At 36.4% G+C, this 27,982-nt stretch overlaps 1 protein-coding gene across 2 annotated transcripts in view; it reads left to right on the top strand.

Moving 5' to 3' along the window:
• MBD5 (methyl-CpG binding domain protein 5) overlaps positions 1-27,982 on the top strand; it is a 352,400-nt gene that overhangs the window by 47,235 nt on the left and 277,183 nt on the right. Inside the window, exon 2 of one of the 2 annotated variants that reach the window (XM_045575288.1) lies at positions 14,833-14,879. The exons of the other annotated variant lie outside the window; for it this stretch is intronic. The gene's annotated coding sequence lies outside the window, so the exon portion shown is untranslated. The remainder of the gene's footprint in view (positions 1-14,832; positions 14,880-27,982) is intronic. 2 annotated transcript variants of the gene reach the window in all.

Below are 27,982 nucleotides of genomic sequence, written 5' to 3'. Positions count from 1 at the left end.
GCTAGACCAGGAAGGATATATCAATAGAAAGATTATTTCTGGTAGAAATAATCTTGTAACGCTGCCTAGAAGAGAGAGAAAGAATGCCCTTCTAAAAACTGGAAGTTTAGTAGTTGAACAATGAATGTGGGGGGAAGACAAGAAGTTGCACAGTTATGAAGGATTTTATAAGCTGTAGTAAGGTATTCAGAAACTATACTGAAATAAATAAGAAGCCATTGGCTGGTTTAAAGCATAGTAAAGTTTGAGTGATATGAATCGAGTAAATGTAATAAAACGTTCATTTTAGAAAAATCATTGTGGTTGTAGTGAAAAGTATGGATGGGAGGAGAGCAAGATTGCAGGTGGAAGGCCAGGTAAGAACCACAGGCATCAGTCCATCTAAGGCCTAGGGGTGTCGAACTCAATCAGAGAAGGGGCCAAAATCTAGAATCCAGCCTAAATCGCGGGCCAAATGGTTTACTGAACAGTCATAAACTGTCATTGTGATGGAAACGCAGCGGAGTGCAGTGATGACAGCGCGGTGCGGGCCACATTGCAAGGCCTGGCGGGACGGATTTGGCCCGCGGGCCTTGTGTTTGACACATGTGATAAGCAATGATGGGGACCTATGGGAATGGGAATGAAAAAATAAAATAAAATGGGGAGATATTTGACAGTTGTAATTATTGGAATTCTGTAGTCCCTGGGTGGTCAGGAGTGATTTATATGGGGGATGTGATTGGCTAAGTTACGGACATATCAAAGTGTTTGTGTCCAAACAAGAGTTGAATACATGGGTCTGAGATCAGAAGAGAGATCTTCACTTGGCAAAAGATTTATCAACACATAGATTATAACTGAAGCCAGGAGAGTTTGTGCAGGGGAATGAACGCATACTGTGAGAAGGGAAGAAAGCCCGTGTCAGACAATATATAAGGCAGACGTTTTAAACGTGTACAGTGCATCTAAATAACCTCTGGGCTCCACATATAAATTGCCCTCAGGGTGTCTAAGATACCCCTTGTTTCAAAAGCTCCCCTGGTGATTTTCACGTACAACTAAGGTTGAGAGCCACTGATGTAGGGTTAGCCAGAGAACTAATACAAATAGGCTAATAATCAGTGAGACAAGAGAGAAACTATCTGGTGTCTCCAAGCCATAGAAAGAAAAATGTCAAGGAATGGGCTGAGTAAAAAACTACTGAGAATATGAAAAATAATGATTCAAAGTATTATTTGATTTGATATTATAAATATGAATTGTGGCCCGAGTTAATGGTCATGGAAGCTTAGTTGCTATAGTTTGAGCAGTAAGTAAAAGGTAGAGGAAAGGAGGCAGTGCTGTCACACTCTTTCCAGGAGTTCGATTGTGCAAGATGAATCAGCCTAAGTAAGAGGCACTGCAATGACAGATCTAGGTAAATTAGGAGATTTGGGATATCAGGAGGCTCTATAGACTAAGATAACATGTGGAAGTAAGGGAGAGTGTTGGGAAAGAAAAGTAAAACAAATTGATGGAGAATGTATCTGATTTGCCAAATTTTCTGGAACTAGAATGGAGACTATTTACCTCTGAAATTTATCAAACCCAATGCCTTTGATATATTTTGGATACTCTGAATTAGGAAAGCCTCATTTGAAAAGCTAGTAAGTTATAAGTTATAAGCTATAAGCCTCATTTGAAAAGCTATTCAGTTCTCTCCAACCTGCAATTTCTTAATATTTACTCCTCCAATTTTCTAATGTCTTTCCTTTCAGCTCATGTGCTTTATAGCAGGGCAGAGGAAGAAAAGAACATTCAGACACTTTTCTGTAAAGAAAAGAGCATTCAGACACATTCATCAAATGATATTTATGCTGAATGAGAAAGTCCGTGCCCTCAAGGAGCTTACAGACCAGTCAGGTAGACAGAGACAATTAAACAACTAGAACACAGTGTGATAAATGCACTAGAATCTGATAGAGAGGGCACTCAATTCATTCATTAGCAGTTAGGTGATTCTTCTGGGAGAATGTGATATTTTGTGTGAGACCTAAGACCTTTAAGGAAAGCAGGAATTTGCCAACTGAAGATCAGAGTGAGTGTTGACTCACTGGGAAGGTGAGTGTTAAGGCTGAGGGAATAGAGTAAAATGTTCTCAAGTCAAGAGAAAGTAAAGAACCATATATAGACAGGGTAAATTAGAGAGGATGTTAACCTACCCTTGTCTTCCCCACTTCCATTGTCAGAGATATGCTTAGATTTTCCTACAAGTACAATCTGTTACATACAACCCTCAAATGGCCAGGTCTCCAACTTGCAGGTTGTTCCAGTTATCTAATGCTGCATAACGAATTACCCAAAATTGATGGGATAGAACAGCTGTTTATTATACCCACAGATTCTGGGTCAGGATTTCAGACAGGTCACACAGCAGGGATGGTTTCCTTAGCTGTATAATGTTTAGGATCTCAGCTTGAGGACTGGAAGGCTGTGAGGGCTAACATCATCTGCAGCATTGTTCATTCACCTGTCTAGCAGTTGATTCTGGCTATTGGTGGAAGGCTTATTTCTTCTCTGTAAAAGTCTCTCTATGTTGTCTCTCCTCATAGGCTAGTTTGAGCTTCCTCAGAACATGGTGACCAGCACACAAAAGTAAGTGTCTCCAGAAGAAAATTAGGTATAAGCTTTATCTTTTTGTGACCTAGCCTCAGAAATCACATGCCACCATCTTTACCATAGTCTAGTTGTTGGGGCAGTCATAGCCCTTGCCCATGTTCAAGGGAAAGGAACCAAGAACCTACCTCTCAGTTAGAAGAGTGTTAGTGACATTGTAAGAAGAGAAAGGGTGAAAGGGTTAATTGATTGATTGACTAGTGTATTTGGAAAGAATAATCTTGCATACTTGTTTAAGAATATTCACAAAATAAGAACAAACTATGTTCCACGGCACCCGCAGCAGTCATAATTCTCCTTTGTAGTTGCCTGTTACTCATTCATGTTGTCTTTAACATTATGCTTGAGGTAACTTATAAAAGTTAACTGCCCCATCCCACTCAGTATTTGCAAAAGCAGAGATAAGGCTAAAGTGGTAGTAAGGAAAATCATATGATTCCATTGGAAATGAACAAAGATTTTTAATTAAAACAGAGGTAAAACTGTTTCTATGTTCTCACATAAAACATATAAATCAATGGTATTAAATAAACTCTTTCAGAACCTAATGTAATTTTAAGTTGAGGAACTTCACTACTATATCATCTTTGCTAGCTAGGTATGACAGTTTGAGTTTATTTTTTAACCTCATTTTTTAACACTGTGTACTAGCCTCAGTTATAATATAAACAGAATAATAAACTTTAAAAACATTGTGTTCTTACAGTAAAAATAGATGTTAAAGTTTAAACTACAGCTCATTTCATTTCTGTTTGATTTTCTTTGTTTGGCCCTGATTTTTCTCATGAATGGAATTCTTTTTATATATGTATTTGCATAAGACATATATGTGCATGTAGGTACATACACAATATATTGAAAATCTCTATATACATACATAACCATAAGCCAAAAACTAGGCCTTTCTTGTTTCACTGTGTATCTTAACCATCCTTTTAGTCCTCCGATTTTAAATGATCCAGGAAGATCTGAATTTAATTGGAAGGAAATCTTTTAAGAGTTATGTATCTATTCTTGATATCAAGTTTGCTGTTCTAGTCCACCCTATCCTCCCTTCTCCTGCCTACTTCAGCCAAATCTCAGAGACTTAATGACCTAAAAAAGACTACTTTGATAAGAAGTAGAGATGAAAAATGGTAGTGTCAACTATTTTAAAAAATATATATTTTATTGATTTTTTACAGAGAGGAAGAGAGAGAGATAGAGAGTTAGAAACATCCATGAGAGAGAATCATCGATCAGCTGCCTCTTGCACACCCCCTAATGGCAATGTGTCCACAACCAAGGTACATGCCCTTGACCGGAATCAAACCTTTCAGTCTGCAGGCTGATGCTCTATCCACTGAGCCAAACCGGTTTCAGCAAGTGTCAACTATTTTTACCAAGTGCTGGGCATTTGTTAACTCACTTAACCCTCACAGCAACTAAGATTCTCTTTATTTCCCAGAGAAGAAAGCAAAAAGCTGCGGGAAATGCAGTAGCTGTCCCTTACTCAACTGTGATATAGTCATGACAATAAATAAGATTCTATGCCAGATCTGCCCAACTTCAATACTGTGGAGGGTTTTCCAGTCTACTACCCTGTTTCCCCGAAAATAAGACAGTGTCTTATATTAATTTTTTCTCCCAAAGTTGCGCTAGGTCTTATTTTCAGGGGATGTCTTATCTTTCCATGCGCTAGGTCTTATTTTCAGAGGATATCTTATTTTCGGGGAAACATGGTATTAGTATATGTAGTTTTCCCATAATATTTCAAAAGTTGAATATTATTTTGATTCTGATTTATCACTTATGTGAGTGATCAGAAATAAATTGCTTGCTTTCTTCAGCTAGATGTATATATAAATCTGGATTATTTGTATAGGGCATTTTCAGGAGCAGTATGACTTAGGTGAGCAGGACATTAGCCCTACGAAGAGCTCACAGTCTGTTGTCAAATCAGAATTTTCAAAGGTTTTTATTGTGACCAAAAAAATATACAAAAGAAACTATGTAAGGTATAATTTACTATGTTGCACAAGACTGGAACATTCCGGCTCACCAAGAAAAGATAGATGGAAAAATTTAATCATAATATAAGTTGCTTGTAAGAAAATAGAACATTCTGCGAGAAATCATACTGTTGCCTTAGATTAAATTCCTCACACATCCACGTAAGCACCATAAAGAAAAGAAAATGTACATTATCTACTTGTATTATATTTTTCTTTATTGTACCAAAACCAAGTACAACCCCAACTCTGTTGCTACTTACTGCTTGATCTTTCTATTATTTTGTGTTGCATTAGTAACTTTTTCCTTTTTAGAGTAACATATTTCCTTAAAGAGGAGGTTGCATTTTTTTTTTACAGAGATAAAAATTTAATGTAATTAAAAACATTGCAGCCTTGTAAACGTTTTAATATTAATGTATTGGCTCATGGGTCAGTATTACTGGAGTCGTAGAAAAGTCAAGATAGAAGTAGTGGTATAAGAAATACTCCCAAAAGCCAATCACTAATGGAAGAAGAGCCAGGACAATGGCCTTAGTTCAGAGAATCTTTTCAGGAAGTCGCACAACCTGTTGATGTCCTGATACATGCTGCATGCTAATGCGGCAAGTTAGTACATGGAATACTTTGGAAAATATGCTAGATAGTTCAGTGAAGTGCCCTTTGTTCTGGACCAGAGGTTTGCCCAGTTTTCCCATCCCATCATAGAGCCCCTGTTTTCTCTCTGGTAATTTCTGTCTATCCCAGTTCATGCAAAACTGAAACAAGATAGCCATGTTTTTAAAAATTTTGTGGTTTTTTTTTAGTCAAACATGAATCTCTGAAGTTTGATTTGACAATAAATTTAAGGTATCTTGCAAGAGTTAAAAGAATATTTTTTTAATATATTTTATTGATTTTGTACAGAGAGGAACGGAGAGAGATAGAGAGCTAGAAACATTGATGAGAGAGAGTCATCGATCAGCTGCCTCTTGCACACCCCCTACTGGGGATATGCCCGCAGCCAAAGTACATGCCCTTGACCAGAATCGAACCCGGGTCCCTCAGTCCCCAAGCCGACGCTCTATCCATTGAGCCAAACCGGTCTTGGCAGTTAAAAGAATATTTTAAATACATGAACTCATATTAAAATTAATCGTTAGCATTATTCAATAGTAAATTTAAAATTTTGCTCCTTATAAAATAATGTTTATGGCTGGCACCAGGCAATATAGGTTAGCATGTGTGTGCATGGTGAAGTTGTAGGGAGAATAAAGATTTGAGTTTTCTCCTCCTGGAATGGCCATCCAACTCCTTCCTTTCTCCTTTCTCCTTACTCTAATTTCTTTCTTAATACTAATATACAGCTTAGATGTCATCTGTTGCGGTGATGTTCGCAGATCCACTCGTTTTGCATTAGGCCTACTTCTGTGAACATTTGTAGCACTCTGCATGCTCAGGTGCTTCTCTTCATCTCTTCCTTGCTTGACTATAAAATTGTAATCTTCACTGTTTCTTATATTTGTGTCTCAGCAGCTCATCTTGTACCTGATATTTGGTAGGCACTGACATCTTTGTTGAATGAATGCATACATGAAAAAATAAATGTGAATAGATTTAGAGGTATTTTATGAAGCACACATTCATGGGAGATTGTGTTTCAGGAGGGAAAAAGCATTAACTCATTAGCCATGAAAATTAAACCAGTGCCTTTGTTATGCTTCTTTGTCCCATCCTGCAATATTGTTTTTGTTCCTTTGGATCTTTAACCTATTGTCCTGAACAAAATATAGTTGTTACTTGAATTATATTTATAGCTTTGTCAGTAAGGTTTTGACACATAATGTTGGCTTTATTAAAATATGAGTTTAAATTTTTTTTAAAATATTCTTCATTTGCAGTTGTATTGTGTGTGTTTGTGTGTGGTCAATTTTCCTTCCAGAGAATGTGTCCTTAGTTATTTACTGAGGGAGGCCACAGCAAAATAAGTTTTATGTGCCTTGTAGTGAAAACTTGACTTTTTGGTAGATTCTTTGGAATGTGTCAGTTTTTAAAATTATGGGCTTTCTGATATAAATCTAAAATTGGGTGAATAATATTTATAGTTTTTATAACACTTGAGGGCTTACATATTGCCTTCATGTACTTCTTTATGTAATCTTCAAATTAAATGTTTGTGAGATAGTATAAGACATAATATTAGGTCTAGTAATAATTAATGTCGTTTTCTAATACTTTTTTAAATCGAATTTATTTAAACAATACAACAAAATTTAATCAACAATATAGTTGCCGTTGTTTTCTACTACTTGTGCCCAATGCTCAGGAAGCATTTTAATCCCTCTGTTGTAAAATTCTTATGATTTTGATGCAAAAAATTTGGTCAATGCATTTTTGAGGCATTCTTCATTATTAAATTTTTTTCCAAGAAGAAAGTTTTGCAAAGAACGAAACAAATGGTAATCGGAAGGGGCAATATCAGGAGAATATGCAGGTTGAGGGAGAACTTCCCATTCCAACTGGCGCAGTTTTTCAGCAGTGATTCTTGCAGTATGCGGTCGTGCGTTATCGTGGTGAAGAATTACGCCCTTCCGATTAATCAAATCAGCGCGGGTTCTTTTTCTCTTAAAGCTTGGGCTAACCTTTCCAATTGGGCACTATACACTGCACTTGTAATGGTTTGGGTAGATGGTAAAAGTTCATAATGAAGAATTCCTTTAAAATTCCACCAAACACACAACATCACTTTTTTCGCATGCAAGTCAGGTTTTGGCATGGGCTGCGGAGCCTCATTTTTGCCCAACTATTGAGGCCGCCTTTTCAAACTAACATACAGCACCCATTGTTCATCTCCGGTAACAATTTGCTCTAAAAACGGCAAATGGTTTTGACTGACGAGAGAGGAGAGAACTGCAAATTGTGACTCTTTGATTACGGTTGTTGTCGGTCAACTCATGAGGAACCCATTTTCCAAACTTTTGGACTTTGCCAAGTGCTCGCAATTGATTGGAAATTGTTTTTTGTGAACAATTTAAAGTTGTTGCAAGCTCTTGCTGGGTAATTTGAGGATTTTGCACCAAAAGAGCTTGAAGAGCTTCTTGATCAAAATTGGACACACAGCCTCGACCACTCTTGTCATCTAATGAAAAATTTCCCTCGCGAAATTTCTCAAACCAATGCTGGCATTTTCTGGCGCTAACTGCATCTTGACCAAGAGCACTACAAATGTTTTTTGCAGCCTCACTTGCTTTTCTTCCTAATTGGAACTCGTAAAGCATGCAGTGCCGAATATGCTCTTCATCCGCCATCTTCTTAGCCCTAGTTTTGCAACAAAAACCAAACCAAACACAAACTTTTTCAAGCAAAACTTGTTAATTGCACTTCACACGTTCTGTAGATACCACGTGTTTGAAGGTTATGTCAATACAAGTCAACGCCAAGCAAGATTTTAAACGAATGTTTAAAAACGACATTAATTATTACTAGACCCGATATAATGGGGTATTATAATATCCGTTTTATAAATAAATAACCTAAGAGTCATAGAGGTTTAATAACCCTAGATTGTATACAGAGGCATGGAATTTAATTTGTGGGAAGATTTTTACTATTGCTTCCATTCCTTTAATAGTATTGTTCAGACTTTTCCACTTAATTGTGAATTTGTGTCAGTAAATTATGTTCTTTTAAAAGTTTGCCCATTTTATCTGTTTTCAAATGTATTGGCATGAAACTCTCTTAATATTTGCCTATTTTAGTGCAGCAACTATAATTAGGAAGTTTTTTATATTAAATATTTGTGCATTCACCTCTTCCTCTTTATTTTTCTCTCGTTCCTTCCTGTCCTTTTTTTTCCTTTCTTCCATCCTTACTACTTTCTGTTTAAATCTCTTCAGAGTCTTGCATCATTATTAGGCATTTTAAAAAGTCAACTTTTAGCATGGCTGTCATCTTTATTTTCTGTGTCTTTAATTTTGGTTATTTCTTATCCTCTCCAGTGCTTCCCAAAGTGTGGTGCGCGGACCCCCAGGGATACTGGAAAAGTTTGGTGGGGGTATGAGTTGCACTGGAGTTTGGTGGGGATATGCACTGCACCGTGCTTAGCTGCGCCTAATTCTACGTTCTCATGAGTACGAGGGGTACTCAGCGTTACAAAAATTATAGAAGGGGTACACATATGTCAAAAGTTTGGGAAATACTGTGAAGCATTCAAAACTATAAAATACTCAATTATTGATTTTGCTGCGTACTGCAAGTTTTCATATCATATTTTGGTTGTCATTTAGTTATCGATATTAATATTTCATTCGAATTCTTAAGTTATTTAGAAATATGCTTCTTATTTTCAAAGCAATTAAATTATTTCTAGTTATCTTTTCTTACTACAGTCTGTATTTTTAATTCTGTAAGAAATAACATTATTTTGTAATGTTAATATTGCTTGCATTTACATTCCTTTTTCCTACCCTATCATTTCTCTGTCATTTCACATTTTGTATCTGGTATTATTTTCATTTTGCTTGAAGGAATGTTCAGGGAGGAAAGTAATAAACCTTTTTAGTTTTTATCTCTAAATGACCTTATTTCACTTTCATTGTTAGAAGAATTTTGTTGTGTATAGAATTCTAGGTAACTAGCAAATTCCTTTTAGCCTATTGAAGATATTCACTGTCTTCAGGCTTCTACTATTTCTTTCAAAAATTTAATTATTGATCTGTCAGTCCATTTAATATAATTGAACTTTTCTCTGTTTGTTTTTGAGATCTTTTCTCTTCTTGTATTTTCTGCAAGTTTTGCTCTTCTCGTATAGCTTCTACTTTCTTCTCTCATTGCCAGAGTACTAATTCAGATATGTTAGATCTTTTCACAATATTTTCCATACTGCTTTACCTCTCAGGACTACATGTGACATAATGTATGTACTTTTCTGTTTCAGTTTTCTAATTCTTATTTCAACTATATTTAAGTTACTGCTTAATCTATTGGTTGATTTTTTTAAAAATCCTCACCAGAGGATATGTTTTTATTGATTTGGGGTGGGGGGAGGGAGAAAATGCGACAGAAGCATTAGTTGGTTAAATGTCAGAGATATCGTTTGGTTCTGGGACCGCTTGCTCCTAAACTCTCACCTGCCTGCCTGCTCAGTGGGCATCATAGCAACCAATCATTCTGTTTCTTCCAGTCGTTCCATCATAATGGTTGCTTAGACTTTTATATATAGATTAGAAAAGGAGGGAGGCCGGAAGGTCAGAAGGAGGGGAGGGAGAGAGGTCAAAAGGAGGGGAGGGAGGAAGGAAACGAAATTTGAAATCCCCAAAGTACAGGCATTCAAGAATCCAGATCTTTCATACCTTTTACTGGCAAGAATTTTAATTGCTATAACTCTTATACACAGCAATTTGTCAATGTGTATCCAAGTTATTAAAATATTTATATTTGTGACACTTAGATTTCACTTCTAAACTTCAAAAGGAATTCAAGATATATGCAGAGATTTAGCTACAAGAGTGGTCATTATATTACTTTATAAAAAATGAAACAATAATTACCATCCAGTGTAAATGAATTGATATTATGCCTTTTGTGTATGTGTTTTGCATGTGAGATTGGCAGAAAATATAACATATATTTTGGTGTGCTGCAGAATGTTAGTAGCTAGTTTATGTGTGCCATGAAATGAAAAAGATTGAAAATTACTATTTGAGAGACTAAATCTGCAGTCATATATTTGAGTTGTCCCCTGGCTCTGGCTTCAGAATAGGGAAGCAGATCCATTTATAATAATTTGGCATCTTCTTTAAAAAATTGTAAACAAATCCTTCCTTTAAAGCCCTGTTCCAAAGTACAGTTCCTAAACTTTTCTGAGGTTCTGCAATAGAATCGCTTTTTATCTCCCTTCATTGCTCCCTCTCTTCTTCCTACCCTCCCTCCCTCATTCACCTTTTCATCTCTTCGGTTATCTTTATTCAATCCAATTTCCAGTTTCAAAAATTGTATTGACGTCTTTTATCTGTTGTTGTTTTCTTTCTTGTTTTTTTTCTGCTAGTGTTATTATATATACATATATATATATATATATATATACACACACACATATATATATTTACATAATTAAAATGCTATTTCAGGAAAGAGTGGAGAGGAATCCATGTTTTACCTGCTATGCCTAACAACAACAAAAAAATCTCATTTTATAATATTATGGTCACCTATTTAAGAATATGACATTTTCTCTATTGGTTCAGGCATAGTTTAAATCTCCTAATTTAAGTTTAATAGTTTCCTTCATAAAGATTCAGTGCAACTCTCATTAAATTGCATTCCACAATATGCAGTTTTTCCTTGTTATTTGGAATGAAATTTCTTACTTCATTGTATTTTCTAGCTAGTTGTCTACTTGGTGATATTACATTAGTATATTTAAACCATCTGCAAAATTTAGTAAACTCATTAGTTTTATTTTTTCTTTACTGATTCTTTTAGATTTCATTACATACAACCATTTTGTCAGAATGGTTGTATGTAATGAAACCATTATTATTATTTATTTCTGTTCTGAATTTGTAAAAAATATTTGACATCATCCCATATAATAAAATAATATGCAAATTGACTGTACCTCTGTTACACCCACAAGCTATGCCCAGCATCTGATCAGGAGTGAGTATGCAAATTAACACAACCAAGATGGCTGCGGCCACAGAGCAAGCAGGAGGCTTGGGTTTCCCCAGCAATTTAGGAAGCCAAGCTCCCACAGCCCTGGCCTCCACTCAAGGTTACAAGGTTTCAGTTATAGAAGATAAATAAATCCCAACAAAATGGCAGCAGCCATACTGCTGGAAAGAATAAGAGGCTTGAGTTGCGCGCACGCCCCCTGCTGCCCCATGAGTCCAAGAAAATAATGTAGAAGAATTAGTGTGGAAAAGGGTGATGGGACTGTGCTTTAAAGAATGCCAGATAAGAGTAGAAAAAGTAGAAATAGAAAACCACCTTTTTTTACAATTGTAATAACTGATTTAGGCAACAGTCATCAATTGCTGTTAAAATTATTGGATAAAGGACTGTTTGAAAGCAGGATATTTACATGGTCTTAGAGCACATGTGTCAAACACAAGGCCCGCGGGCCAAATCCGTCCCGCCAGGCCTTGCAATGTGGCCCGCACCGCGCTGTCATCACTGCACTCCGCTGCGTTTCTATCACAATGACAGTTTATGACTGTTCAGTAAACCATTCGGCCCGAGATTTAGGCTGGATTTTAGATTTTGGCCCCTTCTCTGATTGAGTTCGACACCCCTATCTTAGAGTATCACCTCATAGATTACTAATTAATGAAAGAGGAAAAGGTACCTTTAAAATGGAGAAATCTGCCAGATACCATCATAACTAAATGACTAAACTTCCCAACATTGCTAAAGGACAGTTTGGCATTATGTGGCTTCTAATATGATGCACTTCAGAAGGAAAAGATGTCAATTTTATTATATTGGTACCAATAATGTTTAATCTAAATCTAATCATGCGGAATTAGACACATTTGAATTGAATAACTAGATTTTTCCAAAAATGTCAGTGATATGAAAAACTAATAAACACTGGAGAAATGTTCTAGGTGAAAGGAGAATGGAAATTGATTGGATACTAATTAAAACAAACAAAACAAACAAAAAACACATCAAAATGATTAAGGATGTTTTGGGCACAAAAACCATTGTGGATTGGATATTATATCACAGTAGAGGTCCGTGTACAAATTCGTGCACCAGTGTTGTCCCTTTGCCTGGCCTTGATGGTCTCCAGCCCACTGTCCACATTGATCCTGCACAGCACAAAATAGTGTGTAAAGTGGCAGGCGTCTGGGGAGGAGCCTGAGCCCTGGCTGGGCACTGGGCCACTCCTGCTCATCCTGGTTCCACTGTTCCTATCCCCGCTGCACAGTAGGAGTGTCCATGGGAGAGGCTCCTGCTGCCACAGCTGTGCTCACCAGCCATGAGCCTGGAGTCTGGCGCCCCATTTTTCAGCTGAGCGGCGCTCCCTCTGTGGGAGCAGACTGTCCACATTGATCCTGCACAGCACAAAATAGTGTGTAAAGTGGCAGGCGTCTGGGGAGGAGCCTGAGCCCTGGCTGGGCACTGGGCCACTCCTGCTCATCCTGGTTCCACTGTTCCTATCCCCGCTGCACAGTAGGAGTGTCCATGTGAGAGGCTCCTGCTGCCACAGCTGTGCTCACCAGCCATGAGCCTGGAGTCTGGCGCCCCATTTTTCAGCTGAGCGGCGCTCCCTCTGTGGGAGCAGACTGACCAACAGGGGGCTGCTCCTGCATTGAGCATCTGCCCTCTGGTGGTCAGTGTGTGTCATTGCTTCCCGCTGGTCATCTGGTTGCTCAGGCTTTTATATATATATAGATTAAATATCAATGTTAAATGTCTTGAAGGTGATAATACTTATATTACCAAAGTTAGATAGAGAATATCGTGTGCAATTAATTCTTAAATGGTTCAGCAAAAATGTGTGTTTACATGTGTGTATATATGTTTATGTCTATATAAATAAATGTGCATATATGTACACGCATGCAGATATACATACAGGAGAGGGCAGTTATTTTTGGTATAAAGATTAGGTTATGCACATATAAGTACATACCCATGAAACTGGGTAAAAGCTGTGTGTTCAATGATTGGGAGGGATTACTGGGACTTTAAGTTTAAATTTTTTCAAAAATGTTGAAAATTTTATTGTAACTTTGATCTATAACATCATAAAATTTAAATTTAGCTATTTTATATCTAGAATTATATCTCCTTTGCAGTAATTCTATAACAGTATCTTATTCTTCATGATTTTTTTTAGTCTATATAAGAAATTGCGTATGTTTGTGTGTATCCATGTGTTTGTGTACATATACACACTTGTGAGAGCCGTTAGTGTCTCTGCTGAAATCCTGTTCCCCAAGGAAACTCCTTGGCATGTGTTATTTTTTATTGGAGGTTCTGCTCTGTCATAAATATTCTAAACTAAAATGTTCTTTTCTTCTATAAAAAATGGTACCATTTATTAGCTGTTCTTGAAATGTTATTCTAAATCGGCCTAATCTTTATACCAAATATTTTTGACTTGGTGCAAAATGAATGTCTTTATGAATTATTCACATATGGTAGAATAAAATAAGCATGGGGAATTATCACATGAGCCTTTTTGCAGTTCATGGTTACCAAAACATAGTAAAAAATAGTCTGATGTACAATTTCTTCTCTTAATAAATTAACAATTTTTAAATTCTTATCATTGAGTCTAAATCCTATCACAGTCTGTTTATGGATTGTCAGTCTCATTTGGTCTAGTGTAGTGCTGAATTTGGGAAAAAAAACTATTTCAATCGGATTCAGAAATCCTAGAAGGCCCAGTTCTGCCACTAACTAGTTCTAACTAAAGCTCAGGTATTTTGTTTGGTTATTAAAGTGTGTGGGTCTGTTTGGTAATCTAAAAATTTCATCCATTTAACAATCTACTCCAGCATAGCATCAGTTGGCAATGTTTCCTTTATCGTGTGGTATCTGCAGCTGTTCACTCTCAAACTGACTAAAAAGCTTGCTCGTTTTATCACACAAATTCTCTTTAACACGTGAGGTGACATCGGGGTGGAGAAATAGGTGGTATGACTTGCAGATTCTTTATACTTATAATAATTTGTTCAATGTTCTATGATTGATGCTTCCCTTTTACACATAAAGTTCAACTCTTAGATAATGGCAAGTACATTTTATTTCAACTGGGACTCTTACCTGTGGAAAACTTTCTTTTTTATAGCACCTAACCTCAAATTTATACTATTGCTATTTTTGGCATTTGCATTTAACTGTTATTCTCCAGTTAAAATATTGTTGACATCCCCAGTTTTTGTCAGAGGATAGAGGGGCTTAAAGTGACATGCATTGTGGAACCTCTCAGAAGAATGAAAGTAGCCTCAATTCACCTTACTCTGTTGGAATGGCCACTTTTCAGTAAAAGGGGCTGCTAGGAAGAGTAGATCAGGATGGTGGAGCTGGGTTAATAAATGATGATTGCCCATCTCATTGCTTTTGTACATGATTTTTCCTCTCTCTGTGAATAACCTGCAGATGACTATATAGCATAAGGTCACTACAACACAACACACAATTTTGATTCTTTTCTATTTTTTAAACTATTTGGTTATTACAAAGTAATGTTTTGTTTTTCTTTTAGAAAATATAGAAGAAGAAAAAAATCACATGAAACTACATCACATAGAGGTATCATTTTGGTATTCATCTTCTTAGATCTTTCTCTTGAGGGATTTTTTTTTTAATTTTTTTTATTAAATTTAGAAGAGAGGGAGAGAGAGGAAGGGGAAGGAAAGAATGGCGGGAGGGTAGGAAGGGGGAAGAGAGAGGGAAAGAGAGAGACTTTTTAAAATATATTTTTATTGATTTCAGTAAGAAATGGAGAGGGAGAGAGAGATAGAAACATCAGTGATGAGAGAGAACCATTTATTTGCCGCCTCCTGCATGCTCTACACTGGGGATTGAGCCCACAACCTCAGCATGTGCCCCGGCCAGGAACTGAACTGTAACCTCTTGGCTCATAGGTAGATAGATACTCAACCTCTAAGCCACAAGGGATGAGCGCAAAATGCACTTTTTAAGATACCATTTTATATATAGCATATATTCTTTTCCAAACATTTTCAAATCCAATTCATTGCTTGGTATAATTGCCAGTAATTCTTAGTGTTTCTCTCTTACATTGGTGTTTCTCTCTCCCTCTCCCTTCCATATGGAAACTTAATAGAAAGATATTATGGGCTATTTGTTGAGTCAAAAAGTTGGCTACAAAATATGCCACCTTTTCTGGAGTGTCAATTGTTGAGAAAATAGTTCATCTAATCAATAAATTAAAACATGCACACATACAAATTAAAAATAGGGAAGATATAATAAGAACAGAGACTAATGAAGATAATAAAATGACAATTTACATCTAAGAGACTTGTTTTTCCACTAAGTATTTTACTACATTCATTGGCTTTTCTTGTATTTGCCCTGACTGGAGGTCGGACCCACAGCCTTGGCATATTGGGAGGATGCTCTAACCGACTGAGCTACCTGGCCAGGTCAGGATTTTCATTTTTTAATTGAGATCTATTGTATATGCCACTTTGTTACCTAAAATCATTTTATTAACAATAATATATTGTGGACATCTTTTCCAGGTTATTTTATTTTCTTCTGCACTGTTAGTTCATGTTGCTTTATAATATTATATAATTGTTCCGTGTCTTATTTAAACAGCTTCCTCTTGCTTATTTAAAAATTTTTATTACACTAGTACTCTGATGACATGGATGAAATAAATATTTGGGCACAACTTCTTTTGAATAAAAAACACAATAGCTAGATCAAAGAGGATGGGAATTTTTTAAATGTTGATCCATATTGCTGGACTACTTTTTTAAAGTACTTTATATTAAAAACTAGCTTAATATAATATTTAGAGAAAATCAGTAAGGAATGATGGTTGGTTTAAATATTGTCTGAGAGCTTTAGATAACCTCTTAGCAAGCTGTTACTTGTTGCTTAATAGTCTAGAGGTAAGAATAAGTTAGTTACTAACTGTTATTATTAGGAATAATATTAAGAATTTCCAATATAAATCAAAAGTACTATCTATGTATTAGCAGACAACACTTTACCAGTATAAAAGCTTTGATCTTTGTAGGATATGATTTGGTTAATGTAGTTTTCTCTCTTTAGCACCCCCAAATGGGGATTTTTTTATTTTTATTTTTTAAAATATATTTTATTGATTTTTTACACAGAGGAAGGGAGAGAAAGAGGGACAGAGAGCTAGAAACATCTATCAGAGAGAAACATTGACCAGCTGCCGCCTGCACACCTCCCACCAGGGATGTGCCCGCAACCAAGGTATATGCCCTTGAATAGAATCGAATCTGGGACCTTTCAGTACACAGACCGATGCTCTATCCACTGAGCCAAACCAGTTTTGGCCCAAATGGGGATTTTTTAAGGTTCTTACCCAAGATATGTTTCCAATGATTGGTTGATTGAGAGAGAGAGAGAGAGAGAGAGAGAGAGAGAGAGAGAGAGAGAGGTGAGAAAAACATTAATCGGTTTCCTCCCATACACACTCTGACCAAAGATCAAACCCACAACCTAGGTATATACACTGAACAAAAATTGAACCTGTCAACTCTTGGTATATGGAAAAACATTCCAGCCAACTGAACAACCTGTCCAGGGTTCATGTGGGGATATTTTTATTGCCTATTCTAAATGACAAAAACAATTAGTTCTTTTTAAAAAATCTAAAAGTACACAAATACAAAAAAAGTAAAAATTGCTATCTATATCTCTGTTAAGTTATATATGTACTACAGGCCTGGTGCACAGAAATTTGTGCCCTCGGGGTGGGGGGTCCCTCAGCCTGGTCTGCGCCCTCTTGCAGTCCAGGACCCTTTGGGGGATGTCCACTTGCCAACTTAGGCCTGCTGTAGGGGGTTGGGCCTAAGCTGGCAGTCAGACATCACTCTAGCAGCCCAGGAGCCCTTGGGTATGTCTGACTGTGGCTTAGGCTCACTTCCCAGGGGTGGGCCTAAGCCACACTCAGACATTATTTGTTCTGCAGAGGAGGCAGGACCACCAGGGGACAGCTCCTGCATTGAGCATCTGCCTCCTGGTGGTCAGTATGCATCATAGGGACTGGTCATTCCTGGTCATTCTGCCTTTAGGGTCAATTTGCATATTACCCTTTTATTATTTAGGATACATATAAATAAATGAAATTATATATATATATATATATATATATATATATATATATACATATATATATATTAATTTTTAAAATTTATGTGAGATCATACTAATAATGTTGTGCAAGTTTATTTTATTTTTTAAAAATCAAGCCCAGCTGGTGTAGCTCAGTGGTTAAGCATCAACTCATGAAACAGGAGGTCAGTATGCTTTGATAGTTCATTCAATGCCTTCGTTGCGGGCTTGATCCCCAGTAGGTGTGTGGGTGTTCAGGAGGCAGCCAATCAATGATTCTCATTATTGATGTTTCTCTCTCTTCCTCCCTCTGACTCAATAAAAACATATATATATTTTAAGAATGTTAAAATATATATATTTATACACAAACATATACATCTTCCCATATTACTACATGTAAATTTACTTTTTTTTAAAAATTCCTACATGATATTAAATGGAATGAACATAGTGCATTTTAGTAAGTAAGTTCCTTATTCATAATTATTTAGATTATTCTTTTCTAATCAATTACAGATAGCAGGTGCATTTATTTTCTTGGAAAGACAATTATGTTTTTATTATTATTTCCATAAAATAAGTAGACCTGCAGCATGGCATTATTATTGGTAGAGAGTAATGATAAGACTCTGAGCTCTGGTGTTAGGACTTGAATTCCAACCTCCTCCACTAACATGCTGTGTACCCTTGGCAAGCTAATTGATCTTCCTATAAAATTGATGTGAATATAGAAGCCATATTAAAGAATTATTGAGAATTCTATATCTTCTCTTAATAAGGATTTTTATGTCAGTCACTATGTGCCTATTGCATCTGACATAGAATAAGTACTAAAATATCTCTGTTCTTAAATTTTCTTCTTTGAAAAATTTTTCTATTTATTTCTTTTGTTCATTCCCCCCTCCCCTGAATAGTTTATTTTTATTGACTCTTTGGAGAAATTTTAATTTTAAGAATATTTACTTGTTTCTTTTCTAAATTATAACAATTTTAAAAATTTTATTTTTTTAATTTTTTGTTTATCTCTTTCTGAACTTAACATTTACACTTTTGTTTAGTCAAATGTGTCAGTCTTTTTTGGTTAGGATCTTGTATCCTGCTAAGAAAGGAAATTTCTGCTACAGAATTATAAAATTATCTTCTTGTATTCTCTTAGAGATTGTATCATTTTTATTTTCTACATTAAAATGTTTGCATCCTTTTTTTTTTTTTTAAGTGGGATTAGTTTTGTTCCTTTTCTACTATCCAAATGGAAATATTGATAATGCAAGGATCATTTTAAAGTTACCACCACGATTGAGAAAGCACTACTGGTATTCAGTGGTCAGGAGCCAGGGACGTCTGCCAGACTCTTTTAGTACACAGAGCTTGCTTCTCTCAACAAAGAATTCCTGAGTTCTACTTGACTTTGAAATGCCCTACAAGATCTCAATAACAGTCTGAAACTAATCATCTCCAAAGTATAAATAAAAATGACAATGAATTTAACCCATTGCTTTTCAGATTAACTGAGTTTAAAAATAATAAAACTGAGTTCTTGAACAAATTCTAAATTTCATGTACCAGGGGGAGTTTATAGATCAATAAGCTTTTTTGTTTTATGTTTTTATTGTTTCTTTTTCATGTAGTATATTCTTGTTTTATTGGCATAATGTAATCGAAAACAACATTAGAAATTTTCTATCACCTCTCCTGTTTCTTTTATTATTTCTCTTCACTAGATGCCATTTTACCTTGGTCTTCTCTTTTGAACTCTTGATTTTCTTTTGATATCCAGTAATCCTTATTTGTGTAGCTACTGTTGCCACACTGGAGTCACTTCAGGTAGGTGTGGCTTCAGGGGTTTCCTGGCAAGAGCAGACTGGGGAAAATGGAATTTTTATTACTGCATATAATAAACTTGTAGAACAGAAGGTCAGTACTTTTCATATATAGTAATGGTTAGATAGGTCTTATTATTTTATATTAGAGGCCGGATGCACAAAATTCGTGCACGGGTAGAGTCCCTAGGCCTGGCTGTTGATCAGGGCCAATCTGTGGGGCGACTGGCAGGGCGATCTGGGGGTCACCACTGACACCTGCCATGGCTGGCCTGGGGTATGCGGACTGAGAACAGCTCCTGTGTTGAGCGCCTCTCCCCTGGTAGTCAGTGCACATCATAGCGACCTGTTGTTCCACTGCACCTTGAAAGAAACTCTCCGCCGCAAGGCTGTAGTGGGCACAGGGTTGGATCTCAGCCCATCCTCTATGCCCCCACACGGCCCCTCCTGCCATGGCTTCTAATCCCTCATATGCTGGCAGCCCCATTCCCACTGTCACTGCTTCCATATGCTGAAGTGCCAGTCCCACTCACACCTGCTGACATCGCAGAGCAATAGGGTCTGGCACCACAGCGGAGCCAGTGCCATCAGCGGGTGCAAGTGGGACCGGCACCACCAGCGGGTGTGAGTGGCAGCTGCTGCCCTGATTGCCCTTCAGGATCTAGAGGAGGTGGAGAAGCCTTGAGCAATAGAAGCCGGTAGCACCTCTCACACCTGCTGATGGTGCTGAGCAATTGGGATCAGTGCTGAGCAATCGGGACCAGTGCCAGGCACCAGCAACGGGTGCGAGCAGTGGTGCTGGCTGTGGGTACAAGCAGGGCTTGTGCTGGCAGTGGGTGTGAGCAGTGGCTCTGATGCTGGCAGTGGGTGGGAGTGGGACCTTTGCTGGCAATGAGTGAGAGAGGCGTCTGATCGTCCCTCAGGAGCAAAGAGAGGTGGAGAAGCCCTGAGGGGCAATCAGGGCTGGCAGCCTCCACCTGTACCCACTGATGGTGCTGAGCTATCAGGGCCAGTGCCAGATGCAGGCAGCTGGTGCAAGCGGCAGCTCCGGCACAGGCAGTGGGTACAAGTGGGGCCAGTTCTGGCAGCAGGTGTGAGCATTGGCAGGACAGTGGTGCACAGGAGCAAAGAATAACCACTAGAAGCTCACCCTGATGTCAGTGACCAGTGCCCTGCCTTGTTTTGCCACCCCTGCTCACCTGCTCCACCATCCCACCATGGCCGAAGCCCACCATGTTCAGTGCATGCCTCTTCATGGTCAGCGCGCTTGTCATAGTGGCCAGTTATTCAGTTGTTCTGCCGTTCAGTGGTTTTGAATATTAGACTTTTATTATACAGAAAAAATCTACACTAATAAAAGAGAAATATGCAAATTGGCCTTACCTCCATGATGCCCATAAGCCAATCAAGAGTGTGTATGCAAATTAACCCAACAAAGATAGCGGGTTAATTTGCATATGCAGGCACTGAGCAGTTGGGCGGGGTGGGAGCCTATTATGAGGGGGGGGGCAGGGACAGAGGGAGCTACAAGAGTGACTCGTCCTTGGGAGGGAGGACTTACAGGCTCCCAAGCAGTTAGCAGTGAGGACTTGCAGACTCCCAGGCATCCGGAAGCAAAGCCAGGGGAACGAAGTCCTATTCTTTTTTCTCTTTTTTTTAATATATTTTTTGATGTTTTTACAGAGAGGAAGGGAGAGGGATAGAAAGTTAGAAACATCGATGAGAGAGAAACATCAATCAGCTGCCTCTTACACCTCCCCCACTGGGGATGTGCCCACAATCAAGGTACATGCCCTTTACCAGAATCGAACCTGGGACCCTTCAGTCCACAGGCCAACGCTCTGTCCACTGAGCCAAACCGGTTTCGGCAGAAGGCCTATTCTTGCATGAATCTTCATGCAACAGGCCTCTGGTAGGTAAGATAAGACACTTTGAGTTTATAGCCTTGTGGTGAACGTTCTTTTAAAGCACGTGTGTCAAACACAAGGCCCGCGGGCCAAATCCGTCCCGCCAGGCCTTGCAATGTGGCCCGCACCGCGCTGTCATCACTGCACTCCGCTGCGTTTCCATCACAATGACAGTTTATGACTGTTCAGTAAACCATTCGGCCTGCGATTTAGGCTGGATTTTAGATTTTGGCCCCTTCTCTGATTGAGTTCGACACCCCTATTTTAAAGAGTAGTAACTAAAAGAGTTGGACCACATTCCTGGCTGATGTGGCTCAGTGGGTTAGAGCATCATCCAATGCACCAAAGAGTTGTGATTCAATTCCCGATCAGGGCACATACCTAGGTTGTGGGTTTGATCCCCAGTTTGGGTTCCTATGGGAAACAGCCAATCAATGTTTCTCTCTCCCTTTTCCATCCTCTCTCTCTAAAATCAATTTTTTTAAAAAAAAGAAAAGATATAGCTTACAAATAATTTTTCATAAGTAGAATTTCTCAGTTGTTTTTTGTTTTTGTTTTTTAATAATTACCTACGAGAGAAGCTTTCAAAAGGCGTTTCTAGCCTCGCAGGTATGGCTCTATGGCTGAGCTTGGACTTATGTGCCAGGAAGTCACTGGTTCCATTTCAGGTCAGAGCTCATGCCTGGGTTGCTGGCTCCGTCTCCAGCAGGGGTGTGCCGCAAGCTGCTGATCTACTTTGATGCTTCTCTCTCATTGATGTTTCTATCTCTCCCTCTCCCACCTTCAAGTCAATAAAAACATATATGTATATACATATATATATATATATACATATATATATATATGTATATATATATATGTGTGTGTGTGTGTGTGTGTGTGTGTGTGTGTGTGTGTGTGTGTAGGTTTTTAAAGGCATTTCTAGAATATGAAAGTATCTTTGAAGATTATGTTGGAAAGGTACATAAATATAGTCATACACTTCTTAATGACAAGGATACTTCTATTAGGCAGTTTGTGGTTGTGTAAATTTCATAGAATGCACTATACAAGCCTAGAAGGTTTAGCCTACAACACACAGAGGCTAGGTGATATAGCCTATTGCGCCTAGGCTTTAAGCCTATACAGCTTGCTACTATACAAAACAAGCACAAGAGAAAATAATGCAATCAAGAGAGCAAGTAGACATTATTTGTATGAGGCAATTGCCAGTGTTACACTGCATACTGTTTTACAGTATACTTTTTTTTATATGTATAAATATTCTACTCTGATGTAATGGTATAAAGGATAGTATAGTAAATACATAAACCAATAAGAGCCATTTATTACTATTATCACATTATCGTGTACTTTATAGGTTTGCTTACACCAGTATCAACCACAAACCCATGAAGAATGCATTGCACTACAATGTTTCAATGGCTAGGATGCCATTAAATAACAGGAATTTTTCAGCTGCATTATAATCTTATGGGACCACTGTCGTATATGTAAACCAACATTGACTGAAACATCATTCTGTGGTGCATGACTGTAGCTTTTACAGAATTTCAATAACAAATTCATAAATAGATTTCTCATGGCTGTTTATTCTTTACTTCTTTAGTTACAAAATTGAGTTTCTACACAGTCCAAGTTTGTCCTTTGGGGGAATTACGTTTTACCTAACCATAGAACTTAATACTTAGAATGGAAAAAACACATCACTTTCAGGTAATTTCCTAAATATTACTTCTTAAAGCTTGACATTCCATAGAAGAAACTGTATAGAAACCAGTTGTACATTGTTGCCAGGTTAGGATATATAGCCATACATTTTTTAAAGTGCGATGGACAAAGGGTAAATTTATGTATAGATAAGAGAGCCTAACTAGCACACAGACCTGGGTGAAAAACAATTCACCTCAGTACATCAAAGAACACCCATATGTAAATCATCTCCACTGCCACTACTGCCACCATCATCATCATCACCATGTTTATTTAGTCTCTACTCCAGCACATAGGCATGGTGTATGTATTGTACTTTAAATGGATTGCCTCATTTAATTCTCATATGAACCCAATAAAGTAGATACCATTAACCCTTTTGGCACAGAGAATCTAAGTAACTTGATAATGGTCTCATGGCTAGAAAGAAAAGCTATTCAGATTGAAATAAAAATCATGCTTGTAGCATGCTGCATCTTTAGTAAAATGAGTTTTATAACTGCTCCAAAGAATAAGAAAAAAATGTCGACTGAATCTTGGGAAATCTTCACCATAAAGTGTAATGCATCATGAAGGAGATCTTCTGCTTATTACTAGAGTAGGCATTACCAGTTTTCCACTATAGCCCTGGAAGGAAGGTCACCATTGAATACCTGGCATCTATCTACTGCCAAGCTCATAGTACTCAGAGAAAGAGCAATCCTCTGTAATAATAGTCTCCTGAATTGACCAAAACAATGGATGATATAGTCATTCTACCAAATGAATTAGTTTCAAAATGTGCCCACAAATTACAAAAATGAATTAATTTTCCATATTAAACTATTGCTATAAATGTATTATATTTTTAAGAGAAGTTGTTAAAATTAGTTGTTTTTACTTTACAATGATTAATTGAACTATTATATCTGATAATAGTACTAGACCTGTTCTTGTTTAGTCTTGATCAAAGTTGGGAACACAGGACAAAAAGGAATTTAACCTTTTTATTCTCTTTCAATTCTCTGGGTCACTTAATATAGATTTCATTTCAAGTCATTTATATAAGGTAGAAAGATTATATTACATTATTTTAACAGCTTTATTGAGATATAACTTATATAAATCATTCATTTAAATTGTACAATGAAGTGATTTTTTTAAATATATTCAGAGAGTTGTTTTAACAATTAACACAATCTAGAATCAATATTTTTGAATCCACATCAAATAGGGACAGCAGTAACTAAAATACTCTTCAATTACAGTAACAGCTCTTCTACTTTCTGTTAAACAGTGCTTCACTTTCTAGATGTGTAAACTTGGGCTACTTTAACTTCTATGCGCCTGAGTTTCCTCATCTGCAAAACTAGGTTTGATTGATTTTTAGTACCTACCCTAGAGGGTCTTTTAAAGACTGAACTATTCGTAAATAAAGCATTTAGAATAGCAGCTGTCCTCATAAACACTAATATGTATTAATTGTTATTAAGAACATGCATAATTTGTCCATGAATTTATTTCAATACATTTTTACATAAATACACTTATTTTAGAAGGCATTTTTTAAAGGAAATAACGTATTTTACTTAAAACTTTATTTTTAAATATTTTATGTATTGTTGTTTCCCCCCCCCAATGGTAGACTCTTAATAGAACAATATTCAGGCAAACTTGTCTAAGGCTACATATATATCTAGAACCTAAAAAGTCAGCTAGTGTAGGATTCAGAACCCCTTGTTCAATTTTTGAAAAGTTTTAAAGTTAGTTTGGTTTGTATCTGTGTCTTGCCTGTTCCTACAGATGAATTCAGTTCTTCAGATCATATTTCTTTTAAGAAGCTATGTACTATGTCTGTAAAAAATCTTGTGAGTCATCTTCCTGGTTTTAATATTTAGTTAGCTAGGCCACTTCCATAGAGAACATGAATGAATAGCTATGAAAAGCAACATAACTTGCCATGAGGGTCTAGATTCATTAAGGGCATCAAAGAAATAAATTTCTAGGCCTTTTATTTCAGAGTAAAACAATTATTTTGTATTTTGATAATTCCTCTGGGCATAAATTGGAAGAAAGGACACAGATGTAATATTTACTTATTTCTTGTTATTTTGAGCTAGACATATAGATGAGAAGTTTCAAAATGAAATTGTATTTATTTGGAGTCAACTATAAGAGCACGCTTCATAATGTTAAATTCCTATAAACAGCCATTTCATATGATTTACTCTCATCTTATAAAATTTGAATACCAGTTCAAATTGTTCTTTAGCTTCCTAGAAAAAATCTAGAATTAATTAACTTCCTCACTTTGGATAGGCAATTAATTTTAGCACAAGCAACCATTTTAATACAGTTCCTCTTACGGAGGTAAAGTAATATAAATACCCAGAGCACTGAAAATAGTTATCACAAAGTTCTGATTGAAGCAGTTCCCTTTCTCTATAGACCATCACTAACTTTATTGCCTCCTAACATAGTTTTCTACTTGTTTAGCACAAAAAAGACTTTGAAGCAATACTTGAATATAGAGATTTATAAAGTATTTGGTTAGGAAAGAGACAACTGCCATTTAAACAGGGACCTTAAAAAATAAAAATTACAAAATTATATGATTAGTAAAATTATTCTCTACCTTTCTACTTAGGAATGCACATTTGAAATGTTTATGATATATTTTAGAACGTTTTTCTTCAAAAAAATTATTGTTTTTGGTGTTTTGTTTTGTTTTTTAAGTCTTTCTCCTATATATCAAATATACAGGCCCATAATAAGTATTTATTAAATATTTGTAGAAACTTACAATAGTGAATATTTTTCAAATTTTTAAGTTAGGAGAATCAAATAAATAGACTTATTGTGTTTTAGGAAAATGCCTGTAATGTGAACTGACTTGGGCTATTAGAAACAGAATTTAGAAAGCTATTGTAATCCAAATGAGAGATATATATAATACAAGTTATCGGATTTTAAAAAGGGGAACAATGTTAGAAACACTGTAAGTATAAATTCAATATTGTTTGGTTACTAGAAACTGCCTAGATTGGGGGACTTATAAACTGGATAAGCGGACTCTGAGGTGATTCTGAGGTTTCAAGCATGGAAATTTATGATTCATTAACCAAGATGTAGAACAATTGTCAAAATAGGATTGAGAATGAACAAGATGGGTTGTGGTTTTATGATATTATGTTCATTGTGTATTGACTATGTGATATCCATTTAGAAATGTCCACCAGACAATTAGTAATAAACTACTTTCAATTTTACTTTTCTACTTTTCAATTGTGAAAGGTGAGGCCTAAGAAACATACAGAAATGAGCTGACTGCATTTAATATCAGGGGTGGGGAACCTTTTTTCGCCAAGGGCCATTTGCCTATTTATAACATCATTCTCGGGCCATACAAAATTGTCAACTTAAAAATTAACATGCTAGCCGAAACCGGTTTGGCTCAGTGGTAGAGCATCGGTCTGCAGACTGAAAGGTCCCAGGTTCGATTCCTGCCAAGGGCATGTACATTGGTTGTGGGCACATTCCTGGTAGGGGGTGTGCAAGAGGTAGCTGGTCAATGTTTCTCTCTCATTGATGTTTCTAACTCTCTCTCCCTCTCTCCTCCTCTCTGTAAAAAATCAATAAAATATATTTTTAAAAAATAGCATGCTACATGTGGTCAAACCTTAACTAACCCCTAATGCCCTAGCAAAGCTAGACTAAATGATTTTGAGGGCCTTATATAGCCTGGGGTCCAGATGTTCCCACCCCTGAAATTATAGTCTCCAAGACAGGTATCTATCTGTCCTAGAAGAAGACTGCAGAGAATTGAAATGTGGGATAACATAAAATTTGGCAACAGAAGGGAATCCAATGGGAAAATTGGATAGAACACTTTGGAAAGTAGGAACTCAAGAGAGAAGCCAGCGAAACCAAAGATAAATCACTTTAGTAATGGCATTTAACACAAATGTCCATAGTGATCTTTTTTAAAGAAACTTTAATTTCAAAAGTAATGTATTATGTTATTTTAAAAAATTACTTAAAGAGATTAAGAAGGTAAAAAGTGAAAAAATATTGCCCTCTCTATACTGCATTTTTTCCTGAAATATTAGATGTTAAATTTCTTCATCTTTTGAATTATTTTTCTTGCACACTAGCTCAAATGCAAAATTTTCCACCTTTCAATATTTCTTATATCAATATTAGGCTGTGTCTTAGCAATTGATGTTTAAGTTAATGGATCTTCTCCAAAAAGACTGGTATTAAATGAATACCATATGAAAATAAAGGAATATGAAAAAAATATATAAATAAATAAAAATAAAAAATACAGTTATAATCTATCAAATCAAGAAAATGTAGTTATCTAAATATTAGAAATGTATAGCATGTATTTAAAGCAAATAGGTTTTATTACATATCATTCATCTTTTATATAAAGTTGGGATTAGGAGTATACGTGTATATGTTGGTGTGTGTGTGTGTGTGTGTATGTGGGTGGGTGGTTAAAACATGCTTTTTAAATTTAAGAGGTTTCTGAAATACAGAAGTTTAAAAGTATATTTCATCAATTCTAAGAGGTACTTTTTCTTATTTTAATATCTCTAAATCCAGGTTATATGTTACCATTTCTAGCATATAGACTCGATAAAAATATAGTAATTTTTTCTCTTCGCTGCATATTATTCCATAGTATGATTCTTTTATAAATTTTAATAATAAATACAATGTGCCTGTATATTTAAGACTTTTTGTTATTGTTCAGTATGATTTCTGGTTTTTATTTTGTTTTAAGCTTTTCACTATTACCCCAAATCACTTAATTAACATTCTTTTTCTTCTAAGTGTTGTGTTTATTTCATGTTAAATTGGTGCTTATAAGTTATATTGCTACTTTGCATATATTATAAAAATATAATCATGATTAACATTCTTAAATTTTTCTAATCTACTCTCCATATTGCAGTTGACCTTTCTGATCAGGTCATCTCTCTAAAAGGTAAAAATGATCAGTACAAACATAATGTAGTATATAAATTCTTATGATATTCCCTCTGCTTTAAATATCCTTCTCAAATTTTTGTTTCCCAATCTGACTTCAGGACTCAGCTTTTGTGTCATTGGGGAAGACTAACTTCAAGGTCAAAGA

Source organism: Pipistrellus kuhlii, unplaced genomic scaffold, assembly GCF_014108245.1.
Source record: "Pipistrellus kuhlii isolate mPipKuh1 unplaced genomic scaffold, mPipKuh1.p scaffold_m20_p_7, whole genome shotgun sequence".
Taxonomy (NCBI): domain Eukaryota; kingdom Metazoa; phylum Chordata; class Mammalia; order Chiroptera; family Vespertilionidae; genus Pipistrellus; species Pipistrellus kuhlii.
The sequence above is the reverse complement of the archived record's forward strand: the minus strand, read 5'-3'. Positions and strand labels throughout refer to the sequence as shown.